Raw genomic sequence first — 24,342 nt, forward strand, 5'->3', positions numbered from 1 at the left:
ATCTGCCAGTAAGTATGAACAAACTTTATTGTATCATAACAACTATCATTTTGTCATGAACCTCCCTGCCAGATATATATATAGCTGAATCCCACCTTTGGAGGAAGGGGGAGACAGACTCGGATTTTGGGAAACAATTCCAATTTACATGATTGATATCTTGGTTCCTTACCTGTTAGCATAGCTGACTTCGTGAGTACCGTCACCCAAGTCTGCTTCTGCTTTACTAGAGACTCCAGCAAGGTAGTGACCTGCGATGCTGTTGAGTTCTAGAGGATCTGTCAACGGGGACGTGACCACAAAACAACTAGATCCTACACTATAGACCTCCAATTTTTTTGGGTAATGCATTCCTAGAGGTGCCAGCAAGGACGTGACCTGTGTAGCTGGTGCGCTCTAATGAACTGCCACGGGGAGCGTGACCACAATGTGACAGATCATATAGGTGTTGATTAGACACCGAATGCTGTTAATGCTTCACTGGAGGTGCCAGCAAGGACGTGACCTATATCGCTGGTGCGCTCCAGTATGATTTGTTCAACGGGTTGCATGACCACACAAGGTGAAAAAAACAAAATTTTTTATTTTACCCTATTATGAGGGCGAAGCAAAAACATTACCACCTGACCTAGCCTATCTGGTTAAACTTCGTATAACCAAGGCTAATGGAGGGAAGTCCGCCTAAGGCGGCCGACCCAAGACCACAATAAACTAAACACCTAAATAAGAATAATAAACTAAAAATAAAAAATAAAAAGAAATAAAATTAAAAAGTCCACACTAACATATTATTTCCTAAATGATAGGAAGAGAGCTACTCTCTGTACCCAATATAGTGTCTGCTGCGACATATGGGCCCAAAGAGCAACAGTTCTCGTATGTATCCCTCACCACCTCCCGAAGGTAGTGAGAGGCAAACACTGAATTACTACGCCAAAATGTGGCATTCAAGATGTCATTAAGTGCCATGTTCTTTTGGAAGGCTACCGACGTAGAAATAGCCCTCACTTCATGCGCATTCACCTTCAACATTTTCATATCACTTTCTTGACAGGATGAATGCGCTTCCTTGATGGTGTCCCTCAAGAAAAAAGCCAAAGCATTCTTCGACATTGGTAAATTTGGCTTCCTTACCGAACACCACAAGTTATCCGAAAGACCTCTACAATCCTTAGTCTTCTTTAGGTAGAATTTTAGAGCCCTGACAGGGCACAGAACTCTCTCTGGCTCACGCCCAATGATTTCGGCCATCCTTTAATTTCGAAGGTCCTAGGCCAAGGGTTGGACGGATTTTCATTTTTTGCCAGGAACGTTGGGCTCAAGGAACAAACCGCGTTATAACCTTTAAAGCCCACGTATTTGCTAATCGCTTGTACCTCGCTGACTCTCTTCGCCGTCGCCAGAGCAGTCAGGAAGATAGCTTTTCTAGTAACATCCTTCAGGGAAGCTGTATGCATAGGTTTCGAATGGACTGGACATGAGGAACTTCAGAACTACATCCAAGTTCCAAGACGGCAACCTGGGTTTGTTGAACCTTCGTTGTTTCAAAAGATCTCAAGAGATCGTGAAGGTCTCTGTTGTCCGCCAAATCCAGGCCTCTGTGCCTAAAGACAACTGAAAGCACACTCCTATACCCCTTGATTGTACAGACTGCAAGTTTTTGATCCCTTCTCAGATACAAAAGGAAGTCAGCAATCTGGCTCACAGAGGTCGTGGTGGAGGAAATGCCGTTCTTCTTGCACCAACTCCTGAAGACTGCCCACTTCGATTGGTACACTGCATTGGATGAAGCTCTTCTTGCACTGGCGATAGCTTTCGCCACTTTGACCTAGAAAAGCCTCTCGCTCTGGCCAACTTTTGGATAGTCTGAATGCAGTCAGACTCAGAGCGGAGAGATTTCTGTGGTACCTCTCGAAGTGGGGCTGTCTGAGTAGATCTGTCCTTACTGGAAGCGTCCTCGGGAAGTCTACTACGAAGGCCATGACCTCTGTGAACCAGTCTCTCGCCGGCCAGAACGGGGCGATCAAAGTCATTCTCGTCCCTTCCGACGCCGCAAACTTCCTCATGACTTCCCCTAGGATCTTGAACGGGGGAAAGGCGTACAGGTCCATCCCCGTCCAGTCCCAGAGAAGTGCGTCTATCGCCACTGCCGCTGGGTCTAGTACTGGGGAGCAGTACAGTGGAAGCCTCTTCGTTCTGGACGTCGCAAAGATGTCCACTAGCGGACGTCCCCATAACCCCCACACCTCTTGGCATACCTTCTGATGCAGAGTCCACTCGGTTGGCAGAAGTTGACCTCGTCTGCTGAGGAGATCTGCCCGGACGTTCTCTACTCCTGCTACAAACCTTGTAAGGATCGTGACGTCCAGTGCCCTTGCCCACAGCAAGATCTCCTTTGCCAGTGCAAAAAGGGACCGAGACTGTGTTCCTCCCTGCTTCTTCAAGTACGCCAGAGCTGTGTGTTTGTTCTGAGTTGACTTGGACTATTCGATGAGAGACTTTTTCTTGGAAAAACTGGAGAGCTAAAAAGATGGCTGCCATTTCCTTTAGGTTTATGTGCCAGGACACCTGTTTCGCCCCTCTCCAGGTGCCTGACACTTCTCCCCCCCTAATGTTGCTCCCCACCCCGTGGTGGACGCGTCGGAGAACAACACTAGGTCGGGGCTCTGAAGCTTGAGAGACACGCCCTCCGACAACTTTACTGGATCTAGCCACCATTTTTTAAGTGATGTTTTACCTCTCTTGAAATTTTTAAGCTCATATCCAGATTCTTGCTTTCTTTCCAATTTTCCTTGAGAAAAAATTGTAGCGGTCTGAGGTGCAGTCTCCCAAGGAAACAAACTTCTCCAGCGAGGAAATGGTCCCCAGCAGGCTCATCCATTCCCTCACCGAGCACGAATCTTTCTTAGGAAGGCTGTCACTTTGTCTAAACATTGCTGCTGACGTCCCTGGGACGGAAAAAAGCTCGAAAAGCCACTGAATCCATCTGAATCCCCAGATAAACAAGATGGATTGGGTTGGGATCAGATGTGACTTTCGAAATTCACCAGTAGTCCAGGGACTTCACCAACGATAAAGTTGTTTGAAGATCCTTCAGACACCGCGTTTGAGTGGAGGCACGAATGAGCCAGTCGTCCAGGTACATAGAGACTCTGATATTTGCAAGATGAAGCCACCTCGCCACGTTCTTCATTAAAGTCGTGAAGATCATAGGGGCATGTGCTCAATCCGAAGCAAAGCGCCCTGAATTGATAAACTGTCCCTTTTAGGACAAACCGAAGATACTTCATCGACTGTGGATGGATGGGGACGTGGAAATACGCGTCTTGAAGGTCTAATGAAACCATCCAATCGTTTGGTCTTAAGGTCCCAAGAACTGACTGAGGTGGGGGGGGGGGGGGGGTTTTTTCTCATCTTGAATTTCTGCTTCTGTACGAACCGATTCAGACTGCTCACATCTAAGACTGTCGCCAACCTCCTGACTGTTTCGGCACCAGGAATATCCTGTTGTAGAAGCCTGGAGATTCCAGGTCTACGACCTGTTCCACCGCTCTCTTTTCCAACATCTGCTCGAGCAGATCGAAAAGTATTTGTTGCTTCTCCTGATGGTAAATAGGGGATAAATCCTTGGGTGTCGTGCACAGTGGGGGAGGTTTCAAGAAAGGAATCTTGTACCCCCGCTTGATGACGTTGAGCGACCAGCTGTCCGCCTTCCTTTCTATCCAAGCTTTTGAGAATAGTCGAAGCCTGGCTCCTACTGGTGGCTGAAGGATATCTGGTTCATTTCTTTCCTCTGATCTTAGCCGAGACTCTGCCTCTGGAACGTGTACTTCCTCGAGAAGATGTTCTCGAGGAAACTCCACCTCGAAAGGGCTTCTGCTTCTTGAACGGTTGCGCCCGTGCCGACGTAGAAGAAACAACCGTACGCTTTGCCGACTGAGCTAGGAGGTCTTGGGTAGCCTTCTCTTGTAGACTGACAGCCAGATCTTTGACCATAGCCTGAGGAAAAAGATGGCTCGAAAGAGGCGCATACAACAATTCTGCCTTTTGAGAGATAGAGACCGCCTTTGCAGTAAAACCACAATAGGCCGCTCTCTTCTTCAAAATCGAAGTGCAGAAATGCGAAGCCAACTCCTCCGAACCATCCCTGACGGCCTGTCCATGCACGCAAGCACGCTGGACAGCTCCTCGAGGCTAAGCGAATCAGGACTACGCGACCGGTTTATCCAAGACCCCTAAACACCAATCCAAAAAGTTGAAAACTTCTCATCGTACGGAAGAGTCCCTTCATATGATGGTCCATCTCAGAAAGGGTCCAGGGCACTTTCGTCGTCGACAAAAGGGATCTCTTCGGTGCATCTACCAGGTAGCGAAGTCACCTTGGGACGATGAGGGGGCTCTAAAACCTATCTCCTCCCCTGTCTCATACCAAAGACCTGCCTTCCCTGTCAGTCTTGAAGGGGGTAGGGCGAAAGCGTTCTTGTTTCGGGCTTTTCTTGACTCCATCCAATTCTGCATTTTCTTAAAAGCCCTTTTTGTTGATAATGAAGTAGCCATCTTCAACAATCCTGGAGTCTTGATAGCCTTAGACGATAGCAATTGTGAAGGAGGCGACTGCGGGGCTTCAGGTTAAAATTCTCTTCAAAGGAGGTTCGAAAGCAATTGAACCAAAAACCTGGTAATCTGAAGATACTGCTGATGATTGTTCTTGCAGTTAATTCCTCCGACAAGTTTTCTTCTTCAGATTCATTACTATCCTCCGAATCTCGGCGAATGTCTGAAGAAACATTACGTCGTGCGTCCAGCTGCGCGCCATGCCTGGCGTCAATCCGAGCGTCCACCGAGAATCCTGCCGAGCGTCACTCTTGGCATCCAGCCGAGCGTCCCGCCCGGCGTCGAGCCGAGCGCCCAGTCGAACGTCAGGCCTGGCGTCAAGTCTCGCTGCCGCCTACTTAACGGTCGTGCTCTGCAGACCCTCGTTGCACGAAATCTGGAAGGCGAGGTAACAGGAGAAAAAGCGAGGCGATGAGAAGGAGACTGCCTGATCTCTTGACTGGCAGTTTATCATCCTTCCTCCTGTGACGTGAATTATCCTCTTTCTCTGCAACTAATAAGGCAATTTGATGTTGTCAAATTCTCAATCTTCTTCGATTTAGGGCTGATCCTGTGAGAAGGACGAGGGGCGAGGGGAAGCCCTCCTCCTTCTCACATGGACCACGCCACAGGTATATCCTTAGCGCAAACCAGGGCGCTCAAAAGCATTGTCGTCAAAAGACATCCTCTCTCCGGCGACGATCGCAACACAGAAGAAGAGAAAGGACGTGAAGCGTCTTTCTCCCTTAGACCAAAGGTGCCGGTCGCCTGTGCAACATCTTGCACCTTTGCTCTCTTTTTTCGGTGGGAGATCTTCGAATTGTTCTGGAGACGACCGCAAAACAGAAGGGGCTAAGGGATGTGCAGCGTCCTCCTCTGAGGAATCAAAGGCGGCGGCCGCTTGTGCGACATCTATCGTCTTTGTCCTCTTCAAAGGGCGCGATTGCTTCCGAAAGCTCCAACCGCTGCGCGGGGAGGACGATTCTGATGACGAAAAACACTCTTTCACGATCCATTTACGAACTTTGGAAGCCTGGGAAACGCCCCCAGGTCTTGCCGAAGGAACGTCAGATCGTTTGTCCGACCCCCCTTCCGCAACACTCGGAGCATTATCACTACACACCACTGCACTATTAACACCTTCTAATGCTTGCACTTTGATTCCAGGCTACGCAAAGATTCAAGAATCATTGATAGGGTATTACCCTCCACAGACACTAATGTAGGGCCCGAAGGCATCACAGGTTTAGGAGGGATAAATTCCACTGGATGTGTAAACCTGGCGTTACACTCCTTCTTACCCTATCTCTTTCTATTTTCGACTATATGATTCATACGCCTCACGCAGAATCAAGACATACTCTCACATTCATTGCAGCGATCATCAGACACACAAACATGTTTCCGACAATTAGCGCACACTGATGAGGGTCTACCGAAGATTTCGGTAGCCTCACCTTGCATTCTTCCACACCATATACTCTGGCGCTAGTCGAAACTAGATCCAGACATCTCAAGTTTAAAGGAAAAATCAAGCCAAATTCAAAATCAATCCACAATTAGCGTATGCCTAACCACCGATCCAAATCAAATAAAAACAAAAAAATCAATCGGGATACTCAAGTGACCAAAAGAGTTCCAAAATCCAATGACGGAGGTGCAGAAAACACTTGTTGGCTGCACCGGCGACAGAAATATCTGACAGAAAATGGGAATGGTTCCTGACGCCCGCCTCCCAGCGGCGGGAAATGGGTACTACCACTGGCCGACCACTGCGTGTGCCGGGAGTTTTGAAATCTGTCGGACTTCGGAGAATACAGCTATATATATCTGGCAGGTAAGGTTCATGAACAAACAGAGGATTAAGAACAAGACTCTAACTTATAAAATAACTCATAACTAATCAGCACTTCCCAACACCAAAATGAATATCAAAAGCACAAAATACCTGAAAACACCGACAACAACAATAGAAGTACCACAAGTTGAACAAAAGCAACTTTCTCCTCTCCATACAAAGTCAGCAGAGATTACCTGTACCTATAAAATAAGATTTCACTAGACTGCTAGATCATTGAATGGCATAAAATGATGATTGAAAGTGATTAATACTTCAGTGAACTGAAGGTGGAATCCTTGACAAAATAATCAGCAAGTTTGTAGACCTTGTCACCTCTAAACAGTTCAGCACATAAGGAAAAGTGACACTGCTGTGCACATCTGCAGAACAACCAACAAAAGACAGATGTGTCAGGCATTTCATGAACCCCAAAATTGGGCTAAATTATAAGCAATGGGTCTGTGATAAAACAAACAGAAGTGTAACTGCAATTCTCATAAGAATCATTAAACTTAATAAATGAATAACATGGATGAGCTTAAAATGCTCTACTAATTCATATCAGGTGCTCAAACATGCATATATATTGAGAAGCTAGGAAGATAGGAACATCAAGGTCATAGAAATATTATATCATCTCAATGAAGTCATGAGCAAACTTTTCAACAAATTATAAAAAGTTATTAAACCAGTGTAAAGAAAGACAGAACTTTAAAATGACTTTGCAGACATAACAGACAAAGGCACAATCATCGTTTTGACTTACAAGAAAGAATGGCTTTCCAGAATCTTTTAATTAATGGGATTCTCTTTGAAAAGTTGCAATAAAGAAAAACAGATCAAGAGCTGAATGACAGTTTCTCCTACTTGTTCCTTATCAAATGCTGCAATTTAGATACACAAGAACAAAGATGCCCTAAAATGAATAGCAAGTGATAAATATTCTACCCTTCCCTGAAAAAAATTATTACTCTTTTTTGTTTTAACCATAAGTTATATCCCAGAAGTTGACCTTCTAATGTAGTATTCATCAGCTACACGAAAATAGGCTAAGCATTGGTTTTGCTAAACTACTTTACCTAATATACATACACATACATATTTGTTAAAGTTAGTGATTATGTCCATTCCTCTTCAAAGGCTGCACCTAGCCAGTTCCACGTTGATTCAATTATGTGACTTTATATGAGGTATCTTTAGCCAGTTTTTATTACTTCATGTTCTTCAGTTCAGCTGGCGGTGAACAAAATCCCAAAGCTTATAGGATATGCAACTTTGGTTCCACTGATTTCCTTGGGATGTAGGGTTTGTTTAGCAAGTAAAGATGACATCAATTTGATTGCTAGCCCAGATCACTTGTTATGAATACTCCACTTGGTCAATGGCTAACCCTATTGGCCTGCCCTCCACCTGAATTTGTTCTCTGGTGTTAAATCTATGACAGTGTTAGACCCAAACACCTTTTTGGCCAGAAGTTCAAGCAGCTACAAAAGTCTTCTGATATTTGCAGATACAAGGAAAATGCCTGAAGTTGATTTCAGTCCCCAAAGGCCATTAAAATAACTGGCTGCTGTTGCTAATGTAGACCAAGCAGAGACAACAGATAAATCCCAAAGGGAACAAACTGCAAGAGGTAATCAAGTAAGTGAAGCTATAGCAGACCTGTCTCTGGAATCTTACAAATGCTGAGACTTCATTTTTCGAAGCCCTATAGCAGATCTGTGTCTCTGGAATCTTACAAATGCTGAGGCTTTATTTCTCAAAGCCCAATATGGCATCAATTTGTGTCCACTAGAAGGAACCCTAAGCAGAAACCATTGGATACTGGAAGCTGTCATGACAGCTTTTGCACATTCCATAAATTCTGACCAATTCCTGCACTATTGTTTTATTCACAAGGGATTGCTTGGTAGCAAAGTCAGTAATATTTTAACATTATGTGCCAAATTTGGAGAGATGTAGGACTGAATCCATGTCATTAGCTCATTTCTTCACTATGCATTTGAGAAAGCTCAGGGCTCAGTACATATCTCACTGGAAGGAATACACCTGTGGTACTCTTAGTGAATTTTGAGATTGATAACAGGTTTTTGGATTGATAAGCAGCTCTGCTTACTCACTCCCAAACCCCCATAGTTACATTACCATAATTAAAATATAAAATATTTTTTTTGAAATACTTGACCTGTTAGTTTTATCATGAGGTGAAATAAGTAGGGAAAGGTGATAGACAACCAAAGTCTTAACAGAAGAAATAGTGCCAATGAATTACTGTACGCATTGTTTTTATGCAATCAATACTATGATCAGACCCAGATATGCATATCCTGAACAAAGTTAGTAATCCTGTCAGTGAAGTTTATAGCTTCTCTCACTCAATAACTAGTTAGATTTATCTAGATGTTTACATTACCTTAGGCCAGTTTCATAAGTGCAAGGATTATGATGTGAATGAATAATAAATAATTCATCTTGTGAATCTGTGGTTACTGTTCACTATGTAAAAAGCTGTCTTAATCATGTGCCAAAAGTTAAAGTAAGTTGTTACAAGAGATGTGTAGGAAACAAACAATACAATGTTCATTAAAGCTTGCTACAAATCTAAAGGCTACAATTACTTTGCAAAAAAGAAGTCATTGCACTGCATATCAGATTTATGTGGTCTGCCCGACAGTGCAAGAAAGCTCTCTAAAAAATCACACTACAGTATTTACAAAATAAGTGTAAAATATTCTACAGAGGAATGTACTGTCTGCAAAATATTCCTCAACTGCAAACTCTTGCTCTCTGTACAGTCCCACCTGGCTGATGGCTTGAGAGGCAATTTTTTTTCAGTGAAGAAATGTGAGGTTGTGTAAGACTCTGATGCTGGACAGTGTTTTCAAGAGATGTTTGGACATACAAAAGGGATCTAGGGGAATCTATACTGGAAAGTGTTGGTGCTGACAACTGATTCCTCTTGAGTTTCAATAAATGGGGCTGTGGTTTAACGTTCTTCTTGCATAAAAACCCATTTTCTTTGTTGCCCTTGTGCACTGACCCAACAGAGGTGGATGGCACAGAAGAATGTATAAGGAATATGACTTTTCATTCTCTGATCACAACTCTGGTAGTCAAAATGGTTGGCATTTGACTTTCTTTTCTGGGTTCCTTTGCACTGAGGAGGGTAATTTTGCCAACTGTTGGCTGACGAACAAAATAAATAAGAGATAACTTTCGAACTGGTGTTTCACACGGTGAAGTGTTGTTTGAAAGCTTTAATGGTGGAACAAAAGATGGTCTGGGATTATCATCCTCATTCAGATATGGGCACTGGAAAGCCACCTGTGAAGCAATGTGCAGCAGGTCCTTGCAAACACACGATGCCTGTTTCATTGACAAAAGGAGCAAATAGTTAAATTTCTTGGGGAATAAATGTTACTGCAAAAACTGTTCAAGCTTAAAGTAGTTTTGGTTGATTTTCATCGGCCCTTTTCATAATTATCTTTTCACTTTACATGCTTAAACCCTCACAATAGCCCATGTCAACATGGCAAGCATTAGCTACCAAACCAACAAACACCTTTGACAAATTTTGATTCTAGTATTCATAATTTATATTACACAGCTGATAATCATCACTACAACACTCTAAGTTAAGTAATACATATCAGCATATGATCCCTTAACAATTAGTGAATAATGACTTGATTGGATGAAAATTTTGTTACATGACCAACGAATGGCAACATTAATCTCTAGCCGTTCTTCAATGCTTTTCTTACTAGTGTAGTACAATCCAAAATTACAAAATCAGTACACTTCCAAAACAACATTACGTACTACTTTCCAGGTATCAAATATTACTTCCACCATACAGGGCTAAAAAATGTTGAAGGAACTACCCTGATCACGTTCATAAAATTCCCCAATTGTTATTTTTTTTGTCTGTAATAATTATAGTGGCCTGACAAAAAAAAAGCCTTACACATACATATCCATTAGCTGACATGGTTGTCATTAAAGTTATGGAATCAATGCTTATAAGTAAAACAATACTGTACATACTTACCTAAATATTCTAATACAAACCCACAACTTATAATTAGCCCACATTTGTAGCCTTCACAAATCTCACACACTTCAGTTCCCTTTCTAAAAAAAATTATTTGCCGCTCAGCATATTCACGATATTCATCGTACTGTACTCATGATATTCATCATACAATATTCGTGATTAGTGGCCCAACATACTGCATTATACCCCGCCTGAGACTTCAAGATTCATGACGAGCATGCAGTGTTGCTGGGCAACTAACATTCTTTTAAATGGGAATGAAGAGTCTAGGATCTGTAATGACCAGGAATGTGGGCTAATTAAAAGTTAATGGGTTTGTTGTAAAACAAATAAAAATTACAGTTTTGCATATAAACTCTCAAATTTACAACAGGTCAATAACCAATGTCAACCCTTTGATGTATTTCATGATTACAGAACCTTTACTTGACCATAGTCTATTTTTAAAGGGGTCACACTCAATGCAATACATCATTCCAATATACAGAAACAGATCATCAAGTGATCAAGTATGAGAGTGGATTCATGTAGCGTATACATTCCTTAGATCTCCTGTGGTCTGCTGACTGTCTACAGCTCTCAGAGATTCATACATTTGAAGCGGTTTCAAAATATAATAAGTTATCGGCAATTATCACTTTATTTCATTCTTATTATAGTACATTATTCTCTCTTGTGTTAAGTGCAAAATTATATGAATAAGATATTTGAAGGAACCCCTAATTAGGTTTGTGAACAGTGCCTGCAGGTTTTTTTCCATAAGACTGACATTTATTCCAGTTTCTGTAAATATTCTGCCTTTTTACTATGTATACCTAGTTTATCAGTCCTATGTTCTTCAGTTTACTTGATTGCAAGAGATGTTTCTGCACCAGTTTTGTAATTTTTTCACACTCATGTTAAACTGATACTCATGAATGGTTCTGTGATGAAACCAATTGCCTTTTCAAGAAAATACTTTTCTACATAACCCATTTTTTAAAGATAATGCCCTCCTACCAACCCCATAGCGCTGTCACATAGATTAGACTCCACAAAGAACCATGCTCTAACATACCTTATTAACATGATGATCTTTCTTCTACTAAAGAGGAATGACGTGTCTGTATTTTATGAGAAAATACAAAATAGGCTATGTTCGAGTAATAAACGTGATTTTAAAAAAACTTTTTTTGATCTTATCAAAACAAATTTTACCTCTTCTGGATCTCCTTCATCAGCACTTGCAGTTGTATAATTTCCATTTACCAGATGCAATGCGAGCCTTCCTTTCTTACTGGTTTTACCTGGGTCAGTGACTGGGTCTTTGTACACATCCACACTTTCACCATTTTATGACAGCGTAGCTACACTTGAACGCATTTTGAGTGTCACGATCAACCTGCATGAAATAATTAATTATCACTTATGCTACTAAATTGAGCTCTAATGTTTAGTGATATATATTTTTTGAGACCAAAAAAATACAGTGAATAGAAAAGTCACAGAACATTGCTGATAAAAAGGTACTGCAAATTATTATGGGTAATACTCTGGAAGTCAACTAAAATACCTTTTGCAACAAAGACCCTCCACTGCCAAATGTCACATTAGATGCAGACCATCCATTTTAACTTTCAAACAAATGTTTCCAAAATGGACCCTGTAATGGAAATGCTGTCATGTCATAACTATACCCCACTGAGATACATTTGTGAGAAATGCGGCCTAGCTGCCAAAACAACCAACGATCCAAATCAATTGGTTCAAACATAAATCAAATGCTAATGTGAAGTTAATGCATAGAGAATCAACTGTATACAAGACAATATATTTTCAATTCTGTTGAATATCATTTATTATCAACACCTGCAAATGAAAGCATGTGTGAATTAAAAATCTTACCAATGGTTTTGTACGACACACCATCGCCTTGGATTATTCTCAAGTAAGGAGGCAGACACTTATAACCCTTGCCATTCACTACAGTTCCGTAAGCTTTCCCAAGGATCTCCAAGCACTGTAAAACATTTACAACATTTCACATTATTATGTAAAAGTAATAACATTTACTAAACAAATTTATTTACTATAGTTGCTAGTCAGTAAACAGAGCCCCTGAAAAATATGAACATACCATCCTGAAGGCTTCATACACTGAAAATATAGATATAAGAATCCTGCAGATTTATGGAAACTAACATGTCCACTTCAGTCAGTAGGACAAGGTCAACTATGAGTCAACACCCATCTGTCATCTTAGGAACCACAAAAGCGTAGCTGCGAAATCCGGGGGCTTCATTTACCTCCACCTTCATTGCTTGCTTGATAAGCATCATTTTCACCTCACCATCTTGATCTTGATATATCTCTGCTTTATAGCTCTGTTAATCAAAGATGACTGACTAGGATGCCAGTTTCAGGTCTAATGCTAAAAAATCGGAGCCAATATTTCTCCTCAAACATAAGAAATGCTGAATGAATAATCAATGATACTAAAAAAGTAAACAAATTGGCTTCATTAGTGGGTTATCCATAGAAAAGGTCATAGCAATAATGTTTCATAAAAATGTAAAGTGATAAAAACGAAGAGACCAACTGAAAGATTATGTATAACATACCTAAGAGCAAAATAGCAAAGTTCTTAGGCTTAACCTTTGACACATTTATCCTACATAATAACCAAAGCTTAATCTTGTGCTTTTAATAATCAGTGAATACTGAATATTGTAACAAATTTTATTCTATTACATGCATACAGAACTACATATATTAGAAAATTTTGCCATTATGCAGGACATCATGATTCATTAGATGTAAAACCTCCAAATATCCTATATACATTTTTGGCCATTGTTACTAAGCCTGTCACCTCAAGCTTCACTACTGCCAGACATTATGTCATAGATACACAAAATATTTATAGAAATTTAAAAGTAACTACCTAATGCCACGGTTGTACACGTGAAAATAAATAAAAAGGTAATGAGCATTTATGTTCTTAATTCGGTCAGAGTAGTTATCAAGAAAAGCGTAACTTACTTTCAAAACAACAGTGGGAGGGTCACCACTGTCTGGACGGATAACTAAGCTGCCACCTGATTTCCCCCCCCTCTCTTATCACCATATCTTTGAGCTTCTCTCCCCAAATTTCTTCGCAGCATTTCCATATGTCATATGAATCACTTACACATGAGACAGGTCCTGTCATAAGGAAAAATCTTATACTAGTCATGAGTGAATGAGCATAACTATACTCTGTTTTTTTCCATCTGTCCATCCGGCTGTGGTGTTTGCGCATGGTAACACTGCGTCCCGGGCTTTAAATGAATTATTAAAACACTTTTCAGTTGCAAATGTACACCCAGATATCCTTTTATTTACCTAAAACTTACACATAGCGTAACTATTTAAAGCCCGGGATGCAGTGTTACCATGCGAAAACACACAGGTGGATGGACAGATGGAAAAAAACCGAGTATAGTTATCAATTGCAAGTCAGAACATTATTTTAGAAGAAAATCTGACAAACATGTAATATTAAGTAATCATTAATGTGTTTACATCACATACAAGAGCAATATTCACTCCTACAGTTAAGCTAAGGGAACAATTGCACAAACTTATTAGGATAATTATAATATAAGTAATATATGCCGGAGCATTCCGGACTGAAAAATATAAAAAATATGTATATATTCATATATTTACGTCCCGGGGGACTGTGTAGAAATAAAACCACCCGGAGCTGTATGACCCGGAGTGGGGGGTACACGGAGTAACCCGGGACGGCCACATGAACTCTAAAGTTCCGTGGCAAAAGAAAATAAAAATAATGATAAAAATAATGAAAACTAAAATAACAAATATAATATCTCTGCCTACGGAAGAGTAACTCCCGTAAACATAACCCTCAACGACTACTGGAGTAGCCGGAATCTAAATCCGCCTTATGCGGAGAGGGAATGTTTTAGGCGGATGGATGTAAGCTCCGGGAGCTGAAAGAAACACAGCGCAACAAATCCACGGAAGCCGAGGCTGAATACGCAGTGCGACCATCAACTCAGGAGGCGGTCGGCTATCAGCGACAACCAGGGCGAGAGGAGCACCCAACTACTAGGGGCCCTACGTGAGGGGGTGGGAGGGAGGGCTGATGGGGAGACGATCACGTGACCAGCGTATCCTCGTGAATAAAGGATCAGGAGGGAAAACGCAGGCATAGCCTATATAGGCTAGCCGACCAAACATATAAATAGACAATAAATGAATTACTTAAAGCTAAAAGAAAAATCATGCTTAACACGGGGGGCGATAATGAAAATAAAATGTCGTAAAATATAGAAAATGCAATGAAGGCCACTCGATAACGGTGGGCGCAAAATGGAAAAAACTACTTACCTACTGACAAAAGAAAAGAAACGGCAAGCTGACGACAAGAAAAAAGGGGAAATTTCTTGAATTAAATATACCAAACTTAAAAATAAATAAAAAGGGGGGGGGGGGTAAAGGTGGAAATACAGCGAAAGCACGTAACAAAGGAAACGTGGTGCGAACGCAGACCCCCGTGAAAAACATTGGAATTAACGAAAATAACAAAACATAAATGAAAACAAGATCGACAAAAATACTGCCACCCAAGACATAAATAAAAATATACTGAAATATCACAAGTTACGAGCACATATATATATAATGAAATATCACAAGTTACGAGTAGGCAGGAAACCCACTCGAAACTGGTACAAAACAAGGGAACGACAAAATGGCGACTCGCCGTCGCTCGCTACGGAAAAGACGCCTAACAAAACCCTAAATAAGGGCAAAACGAAAGGCAAAATCACTCCCTAAATAATGAAAAAGGGCGAACCATTACTTAACTTGGGTGAAGTGGCAGATTGACGATCCATAACAATAAAGAATAACGAAATCAAAGACAAAGAACAGATAGCTTAATTTAAAGCGTTTCAAACGCTGGGAGGCTATCGATAAGAATGACGTCACAGACTCCTTCAACAGGGTTAGCTGGGTGACCTATGGGTCGGCTCCCTGGTATTTAGGGTCTTTTGATGAGGAAAAGGCTAATTGGAGGGGTTGCTGTGGTAGTGTTTAACACTCACCCCAGTTTTATACCGACACCTTTTATTTAGGTGAGCGAGTCAGAGACTTCTGACATGTCCAATTTAGCAGTTCTCTGGTATTATAGCAATATTTTACTAGAAATAGTGCTAAAGAGGACATTCACCTGGGCGACACGGCTTCCTCGCCCAGAAATAGATTTTTCCTACGTCAAAATCCCTTAATAGATATATTTGTAGTTCTTGTTTCTTCAGAAATAAAATTTTATATGAAAATTATATGCCTATACAACAATAAGTCTTGGATAATTACTTAAAATATACATCACATTAGTACATCTTCAATACACAAACATTCTTTCCCATCAATGCAATTAAAGTGTAAAAAAACCCATTAGAAAAAGATATTCAAAATATAAGCAAAAGAAATCTGACGAAAAATATACCAGAGCTGTATACAATATACTGAACGACTACCAACCATTAGGAAAGAGGTCACATATTCTCAAAGGCTCCTGTTCCCATTTCTGCCCCATGTGGTAACTGTTGAGTGCTCTGATGCAGGAATGGAAAATGCTGCAATGGGTGAATGGTAGTATTTTCTCAACAGTAAGATAGCAGCTACCGTATCTGTGCCCTGAAAAATTTGTCTATATTGAGTTAATAATTCAAATGCTACACCGAATCCAAAATAAAAGTAATTCAAAGCTTATGATGGGGGATACATTTTTAAAAACATATGAAATGTTTATTTCCAAACATACCACTGTTACCTTATTGCACCCTTATCACTTGATTATGAAAGAAAAGCCCTCGATACGTAAGTACATGGGTCAATTATGTTATAAAAAATGACAATTCAGTTGCAGAAATGACAGAGACATTGACAGAAACTGTTTTGAAGGCAGTGAAAATGACTAGATTGAAACAGTCCTCAGTTAGATAAGATCACAAAATCTTTCCAACAGACAAGGGTTGGAAGGTAAATGAAAAAAATAAGGTATAGTCTGAATCAACAGCAAATTACACAATTTATACTGTATTCACTACATGAAAGTAATTTCAAGTTACCACAGCATTGAAATCTAGAGAACACACTGTAAAGTACTTGAGAAAAATAGATTTCAATTTCTATTAAAAATCTCTTGTATAATCTTCAATAAATATCAGTTACGAACACTGACACTAATTTTGTAAAATCTTGCACTATTTGTTATTCTTAATTGAAGTAAGGCTTGAGCTTTACCAATATTAAATGAATTTTAAACTGTTTTCAAGAAAATTTCTATCTCAATCTAATGTACCTTACTTAGTAACAGAGAACAGGCCTACCTTAAAATTGACTAAATGTCCAGCTCCTCCAATTGCTGCACTCTCAACAGATGATGCCCCACGGTATCCAAAATCATGCAGCTGCCAAGAAGGACAACTTGAATAATGCCAAATACAGTAAACATAACATGGAATATATTTAGTATTGCAAATCAAAATAATACAGTGCTCAATAATGACATATAGTATATCACTTCCCTTAATAGGGAGTGGCTTCAGAGAAACCAATACAATATCCACTGACTTATACACAAGATTCCATTCATTTGAAACTTGTATGTACACTCTTGCTCCCTGGATACAAAATGTCCTGGTGGTCCAGTAACACCTCTAAACCTTACGTATCCAGCCACTCCTAAAGTCTTACTTTTTTCCTTCCTCCCACATATCTGAACTACACACTTTTTCATGAAAACCCTCAGTCCTTCACCCTCTTCACATAACCAAACCACCTCAAAACACATAGATCCATTTTTTCATCACCTCTTTGAATCTTCACATTTCTTAGCCTTTTAAACCCTTTTAATTCACACATATGCAAAAAATTCCTTACAGCAGCTCCAAACTCTTTGTTTCATTTGTACTGAATATGATATTGTTATGATACAATAAAGTTTTATACATACTTACCTGGCAGATAATCATAGCTATTACTCCGTCGTCCGACAGAAATTCGAATTTTCGCGGCACACGCGGCAGGTAGGTCAGGTGATCTACACCCCGCGCTGGGTGGCGGGAATAGGAACCATACCCGTTTTCTAATCATATTTTTTCTTCCAGCTGTCCTCCTGAGGGGAGGCTGGGGGGTGGGGCCATTTAATTGTATATATCTGCAGGTAAGTATGTATAAAACTTTATTGTATCATAACAATATCATTTTTATACATTCAACTTACCTGTCAGATATATACATAGCTGATTCACACCATTGGTGGAGGGTAAAGACAGCTATTACTGAATAGACAGGTAAACACATACGTTGTAGGTAATAAATAAATAAAACCTTGGTTCCTATGTGTTTAGACGAGGGTCGACTTCCTAGCTATTGCTAGTAGTCTGCTTCGTCTCAAGAGCCTCGCGAGGATGTGACCTATGGCTAGAGTTCTTGTAGATCTGTCAATGGGGTCTTATCCACTTACTTGACAGAATCTAGTTGGTCATTTGTCAATGGGGTCTTATCCACTTACATGACAAATACACCAATGCCTATTGGCATAATTTAAGGAGCACAACACCGATCCCGATCACCCTGATCCTAACACGGGGAGGGGTTTGTGCTTAATTTGAAAGAGCTATCCCCAAACTCATTTCAAATAACCCCAGAAAATAATACCACTTATGTTAAAATAAAATATAAAAAATAAAAAAAATAAAAAATTTTCTAATTCACTAGTTAAGGATCAGTGTCGGCTCCTATCCCAGCAACGCATCCGTGGACACGTATAACAAAGAGAGAAGGATCTCTCATAGGCCCACTTGATTCTCCTTCGTGCAAAGAGAAGTCAACACAGAGTTGCATCTCCCGTTATACAGCTAATATGACTCTCACGACATATTGTTATGGAAAGAACAAGAATTGTTAAAAGCTCGCACTTCAAGCGCTTTTAATTCTTAGCTGTTTGAAGGAAACGTCAAGTTACTCAAGAAGTGCTTTAGAGATTCCACTCTTCCAAAGAAGACCAGGGCTTTCTTTGCAACAGATCTCTTCTAGATGAAGCCCAGAGCCTGGCTTGCGCCTGGCTGGCGCCTCGCGCCTGCCTGGCGCCTCGCCCCTGGCTGGCGCCTCGCGCCTGACTGGAGCCTCGCGCCTGACTGGCGCCTCGCGCCTGACTGGCGCCTCGCGCCTGCCTGGCGCCTCGCCCCTGACTGGCGCCTTGCGCCTGGCTGGAGCCTCGCGCCTGGCTGGAGCCTCGCGCCTGCCTGGCGTCTCGCGCCTGGCTGGCGCCTAGCGCCTGGCTGGTGCCTCGCGCCAGCCTGGCGCCTCGCGCCTGCCTGGCGTCTCGCGCCTGGCTGGCGCCTCGCGTCTGGCTGGTGCTTCGCTTGCCTGGCGCCTCGCGCCTGGCTGGCTCCTCGCGCCTGGCTGGCTCCTCGCGCCTGGCTGACTTCTCCCCACTTGCTGGAGATTCGAGCTTGTTAAAGAGTCTCGATGAAAACTGGCGATGTCCACCTCGGACACTTTTATTTGCCTGATTTATTCGCCTCTAGCGCATCTGCGCCAGATTGGAGGCCTACTCCTTCTCTCATCAGACAATGACAGTGTTTAATTGGACTGTCTTGCTCTGGCGTCTTTACACCTGTTTGGCATTTTGGCGCCTGATCGGCGCTACATTGTCCGAAACAAGTCTGACATCCACAATCGTTTATCAGGAGAAAGGAAAAGGGTGGAGAAATTCTTTCACTTTGAGCTTATGGCCTCTGCAACAAGGGGAGGTAATTTTAGTCGGCTACATCCAGTAGACGACAGGAAATCTAATAGTCCGAGAGACCAGTCTTCCTCCGAGGGAGGATCATACTTGATACTTCAGTTACTAACGAGCAACTCTTCCTACATGTTGATAAGTCCTCTCGTTGCAAAATCTTCCCTATCCTTGCACGAAGGCAGGAAAGAGCCTGGAAGTTTAAGAGAGACTGAGCTGAAATTGGGAGGATTCCCGATTTCTAGCTCTTTAAATATATCTCTTCGAACCTTCTGGGAAGTAGTTTTTAGCCTCATCGTATTCCAAAGACCCTGTCAGCAAACGTTTAAATCTTATCTTCTTTTGTAGATAACAACGTAAATACATTGCCTGGACAACGAATCCTTTATCTGAAAGCGTTGATCCAGGAATAAAAGGTTATAGTTCTTTTGCCAAACATACCATGCTGGCAGAACCCTTATTGCCGAGTCTTTCTAGAATTTGATTCCAGATTCCAAGCCCAAATCTCACTCGTCCTTTTGTCGATTAGTACCAAGAGAAACATTGATGAGGAGCAGTTCCATCATGTCAGAACACGGAATCTGAGGCCCAAATAGGATCCCCATTGTAACTATAAGATCTCCAAGTCTTATCGTATAGAGGTATTGTGTAAGATCCCGAAGATCTTAATGCTCTGCTATCTCCAATTCCCTTTATAGAGACAGAGTATAGCCTTTTTACTGCGTTCTTTGATAGCAGATATATACAAAGGTAATTCTTCCCTCTGAAAGGGAAGAAAAAACCACTATGTGGTTCACAGAGGTATCGGAAGAGGACAGTTTCCTCATTCCCTCAAGCACGATCTGCAGTAATTATATATCTTATCCATGACTACTGTCATTTACCTTGAAACATCCTCTCATTCATGTCCATTCTGGTCAGTCTGCACGCAGACAGACTCAGAGTGGAGAGGTTTTGTTAAGGTCCATTTAAAATAGATGTTGAAAGAATATTCAGACTGTCTTGGAAAAGACTTCCAAAACCTGCTGTGAGAAGAAACGTGACCTCTGAGAATCAAACCTCACTAAGTCTAAAATGAGGCATAACATATATCCTCTCTTTCTTTGACGCCCTTTGTCTTACATTCTGTAAAGAGTTTATCTTTTAGGGGAAAAAAAAACTAAATTTTATTCCTTTCTATAACATAAAGATGGCGTATATTGCTACCTCTCTCTTATATTCTTTCTTCCTGTCCTCGTGCTGGGCAACGAGAGAATGGAAAAATTCTATCATCGTTATTCTGCAAAACAAATTATTATTATCCTATTCTCCTACTAACTGATCCAGGATCGAGGAGAATCATTCAAGATTCCTATCCTAGGACATCAGGCCGTAATGTACGGTTCAGATACTTGAAAGAGCCTCTCACCCAATACTGAGAGCTCCTACGAGTCTTTTCCAGTACCAAAACATTACAAGGTCTCCCTTGTTATATGTTTACATGGGAGTAGGATAATATACCATCCTGTTAATAACAATGAAAGAGGAGAAAGAGGAGCTGCATGGTTCAAGGGACTAGCCGAAACGTGCAATAAAAAAGGGGTTGCCAAGGTCTTTCTAAAACCTGCACCAGATTAACTTATGAGTCCGATATATTTTCTATCACTTGTCTCATAAGGTTGAGGAAAGCGAGAGACCTCTAAGGATATCAGTTCTCTTCACCATGTAAAGGTCTATAAAGCAGAAGAACCCACATTATCCTGACACGTACTATGTTCGCCTGTGCGATCTCTAGAATAATTGTCAGTAGAGGGTTGATCTGGCAAAAAGAGTTTCTCCCAAAACACTCCTCTTGCCAGGAAAAGAAGTCGCTCACGCGACCACTATGTTACCTGACATGAGAAGTCTGTTCTTGTTAGAGACTTCCGCAATTTCAGTTAATCCTGACAAGGCCAGCGGCCGCCTGTGCGACAACTTGTGTCACTGTCAGGAAAAAAACTGATCTTGTGTCAGTTCTCAAAGAGGAAACTCTTGGAAAGTCTATCTCCAAATACTGAGAAATTGGAGATCCTGATGTCTTGCGCCTGGCTGGCGCTTCGCGCCTAGCTGACGCCTTGTGCCTGGCTGGCACTACCTATCGCCTGGTTAAAGCCTGGCGCTCGCGCCTGGCTGACGCCTCGCGCCTGGCTGGCGCCTCGCGCCTAGCTGGCGCTCGCGCCTGGTTGGCGCCTATCGCCTGGTTAAAGCCTGGCTGGAGCCTTTATGGCCTATTACTTGCAACCTTGGTCAGGAAATCTCGATATCAAAATAAGAAGAGGTGCTGTAAGAATCCTATAATTCTACAGTACTTCCATAGTTGGATGTTTCTTCTCAATTTTCCTCTAATACGAGTATATCGGTAAGGGGAATTATTCGTTTCCTCGGTTAATTCTTCCGTATCCCCCCCCCCCATTTTTTCCTGAACGATAAGGACCACTCCAGTGTGAGGGACTGAGTAACTTCCCAGCTCTATGTAGGAAAGCATAATTTGCTCTAAGGTATATCTATTCAACTAATTATTTTCTAGTTAGAGCCAGGCGTCTGGCTGGCGCTTATGATTCCTTATGGCATGGTTTGAGGAAAGGAAGCAGTCTACATGAAGACTGTTCATCTTCTTCTTGCTAAGAGATCTATGAAGAAGACTTCTCGCAGGTTCTCTCACAACTCTTTGCAATAAATGTTAGACATACTTTAACAGTTATTATCGTCGATCGAGGTTCTCACGGACTCGCAAATTCTTGCATTGTTTTTTTGTTTAATAACTCGCTGAAACGAGAAATATTTTTGGATGGTGCTCTAGGCTTATTGCACCAAGCTGGCGCATTTGCGCCAGGGTGGCGCATCTGCGCCAAGCTGGCGCCTCCTACTAATTATCTTTATGTTATGTGCCAGAACATCTGTGTCTTTATGGTACCCCGACATCCTTTCATATGTTAATTCCGTTCTTATTATGAAAAAACTTTTATATACGTAGTATAATCCATTCAGGGAACCCATTTCCCACTAAAAGAATGTTTCCCATCCGACTCATACAACTTCTGCGCAATATCCGATTCTAAATACGGTTGTGTCCTTTCTCGAAAGACTTAACCATACCGTAGTCTTGAAGTGAATCTCTATTACATCTCTCTTCTCACTAACTATGTATTCTAATAAGTCATGCTTTCGTAAGTATGAGTGCATTAAATAATATCATGTTCTGCTGCATTAGAATCCTTTAAATCATGTTACCTACGGTAAACAGCATTGAAAGGTTGTAATATCCTTCTTATTGAAAGATTCCTAACAAAAGGCAGACAATATTTTATTTATGATAGCTTCAGTATTCCCTCAATCCGAGGCTAAGACCACGATTGTAGGGAAGAGTTACGGTTATTATCCCACCCTTCCGCAGGAGAGAGAGCTGTAAACGACCTCTCACACGACTGAGAACAAGAAGGTACTGCGACTGCGTTGGTCTCATTCAACGCGAAAGAAACAGTCTGGCCTTCCCTTTCCAGAGTTGCCAGTTACTCCATTAAATAAAGGAATCTTATAAATTATTATCGAACTTCAGGAAGTTTTTATATAAGCATAATTAAGCTAACGAGACTTCGACAAGTCTAGAACTAAATAGGTGTCCTCTAAACAATTCTTTTAAACCTATTCCTTCCTAGGAAAGTCCTAGAAGGGTACTGGTAATTCATGGAAACCTCTTCTAACACGAAGAAAAAATGTTCTATCCTACTCTCAATCCACCAATAAAGATATGCTTCTCCGATCACTTCTCGAAGACACGATAGCATCATATAACTCATACTCTAGCGTAATAGAATCCTCTATAATACTGTTACATTAAGGTAAAAACCGTATTAAATTTAGGAAATTTTGTAAGGATTTCACTTGACCATTATAGCATAAATTTCGGTATGTGTCTATGCCTTTGCCATACCGTAGTCCTAAGGCGATTTGTCCTAAGCGTGGTAGGAGCTAGAAGCTTAAAAGTCATACATATATGCTTTATCACTCAACGAGATCCATATAATTCATTCGATTGACAACACAACCTAAATCGTTCTCATCATAAGATTTATATCTAAAAATGCACTGATGGGGAATCTTATGTTGAAATAACAATTTCATACCCCATGGGATAGCGCTCTCGTCTAGTTGCGCAAAAAAAAGTGTTTGAACAATGACTTTATCACAAAAAGTTATCGAATGATCTCTAACATTAGAAGGCGCTAAATCGTCGCCTGATTCCGAAAGGTGGATCGATTAATGTCAATCTCATTTTGAATAATTCTACCAGAAGGCATTATACGAGGATCTTCGCCAATTTCATTCATTTGAAGTTCTTCTATCCATCGAGGAACCGTAGGCATAAAAAGGGAGAAACACTGTTTTAGGATGCCTTCAATGGCTATCCCTGGCAGTCTGGGACGCTTACAGAACAAAATGCCGAGGGACGCCTCCGACCGGTGGGGATTCTCTGAAACCTCCTTACGGTTTTCGACATTCCTTCTCCTCTGGGCTTGTGAGCTTGGAAGAGGTCTAGACCTGAGAGCGAGACAGAGCCGATCAGACGCACCCTCCATTGTAATGGGGGGAAACACTTATATTCACTTCTACGTTCTAAGAGTTCGTATTTGAAATATATCCAAAGTCTACAATTTGCAAATATGATATTGTAGATTCTGCGGAGTAAGAAGGTGATGAGGATGCAACAACTACTAGTACTGTTACTACTATAATTGCTCGTTAACACAAGAGCTAATGAACCTTCTAAAGGATAGTTACTTTCTGACTTCCCCAACAATAGGAAGAAAGATATCCATTACCTCAATCAAACACTACCACTTATTTGTATTAATGAATAAATATAAAGTAAGTTCACTTTCGTGAAAGTGGATGAGTGTCTACCGAAACTTCGGTAGTTACACGTCACTAATCTTCTAAATTTTTCGTTTAAGTTAATTATCAAAAAAATTCTAAAAGTTAACAAAAGCGTATGCCGAACCAAAGATCCATTACTTCCCTGTAAAAGTTAGC

At 41.2% G+C, this 24,342-nt stretch overlaps 1 protein-coding gene and 1 pseudogene across 1 annotated transcript in view; both read right to left on the minus strand.

The window, feature by feature from the left end:
* Positions 1-24,342, minus strand: part of LOC135209623 (AP-3 complex subunit delta-1-like) — a 145,601-nt gene that overhangs the window by 51,250 nt on the left and 70,009 nt on the right.
* The window catches only part of LOC135209478 (nicotinamide phosphoribosyltransferase-like), a 44,241-nt pseudogene that overhangs the window by 2,742 nt on the left and 17,157 nt on the right, over positions 1-24,342 (minus strand).

This window comes from Macrobrachium nipponense, chromosome 38, assembly GCF_015104395.2.
Source record: "Macrobrachium nipponense isolate FS-2020 chromosome 38, ASM1510439v2, whole genome shotgun sequence".
NCBI lineage: Eukaryota > Metazoa > Arthropoda > Malacostraca > Decapoda > Palaemonidae > Macrobrachium > Macrobrachium nipponense.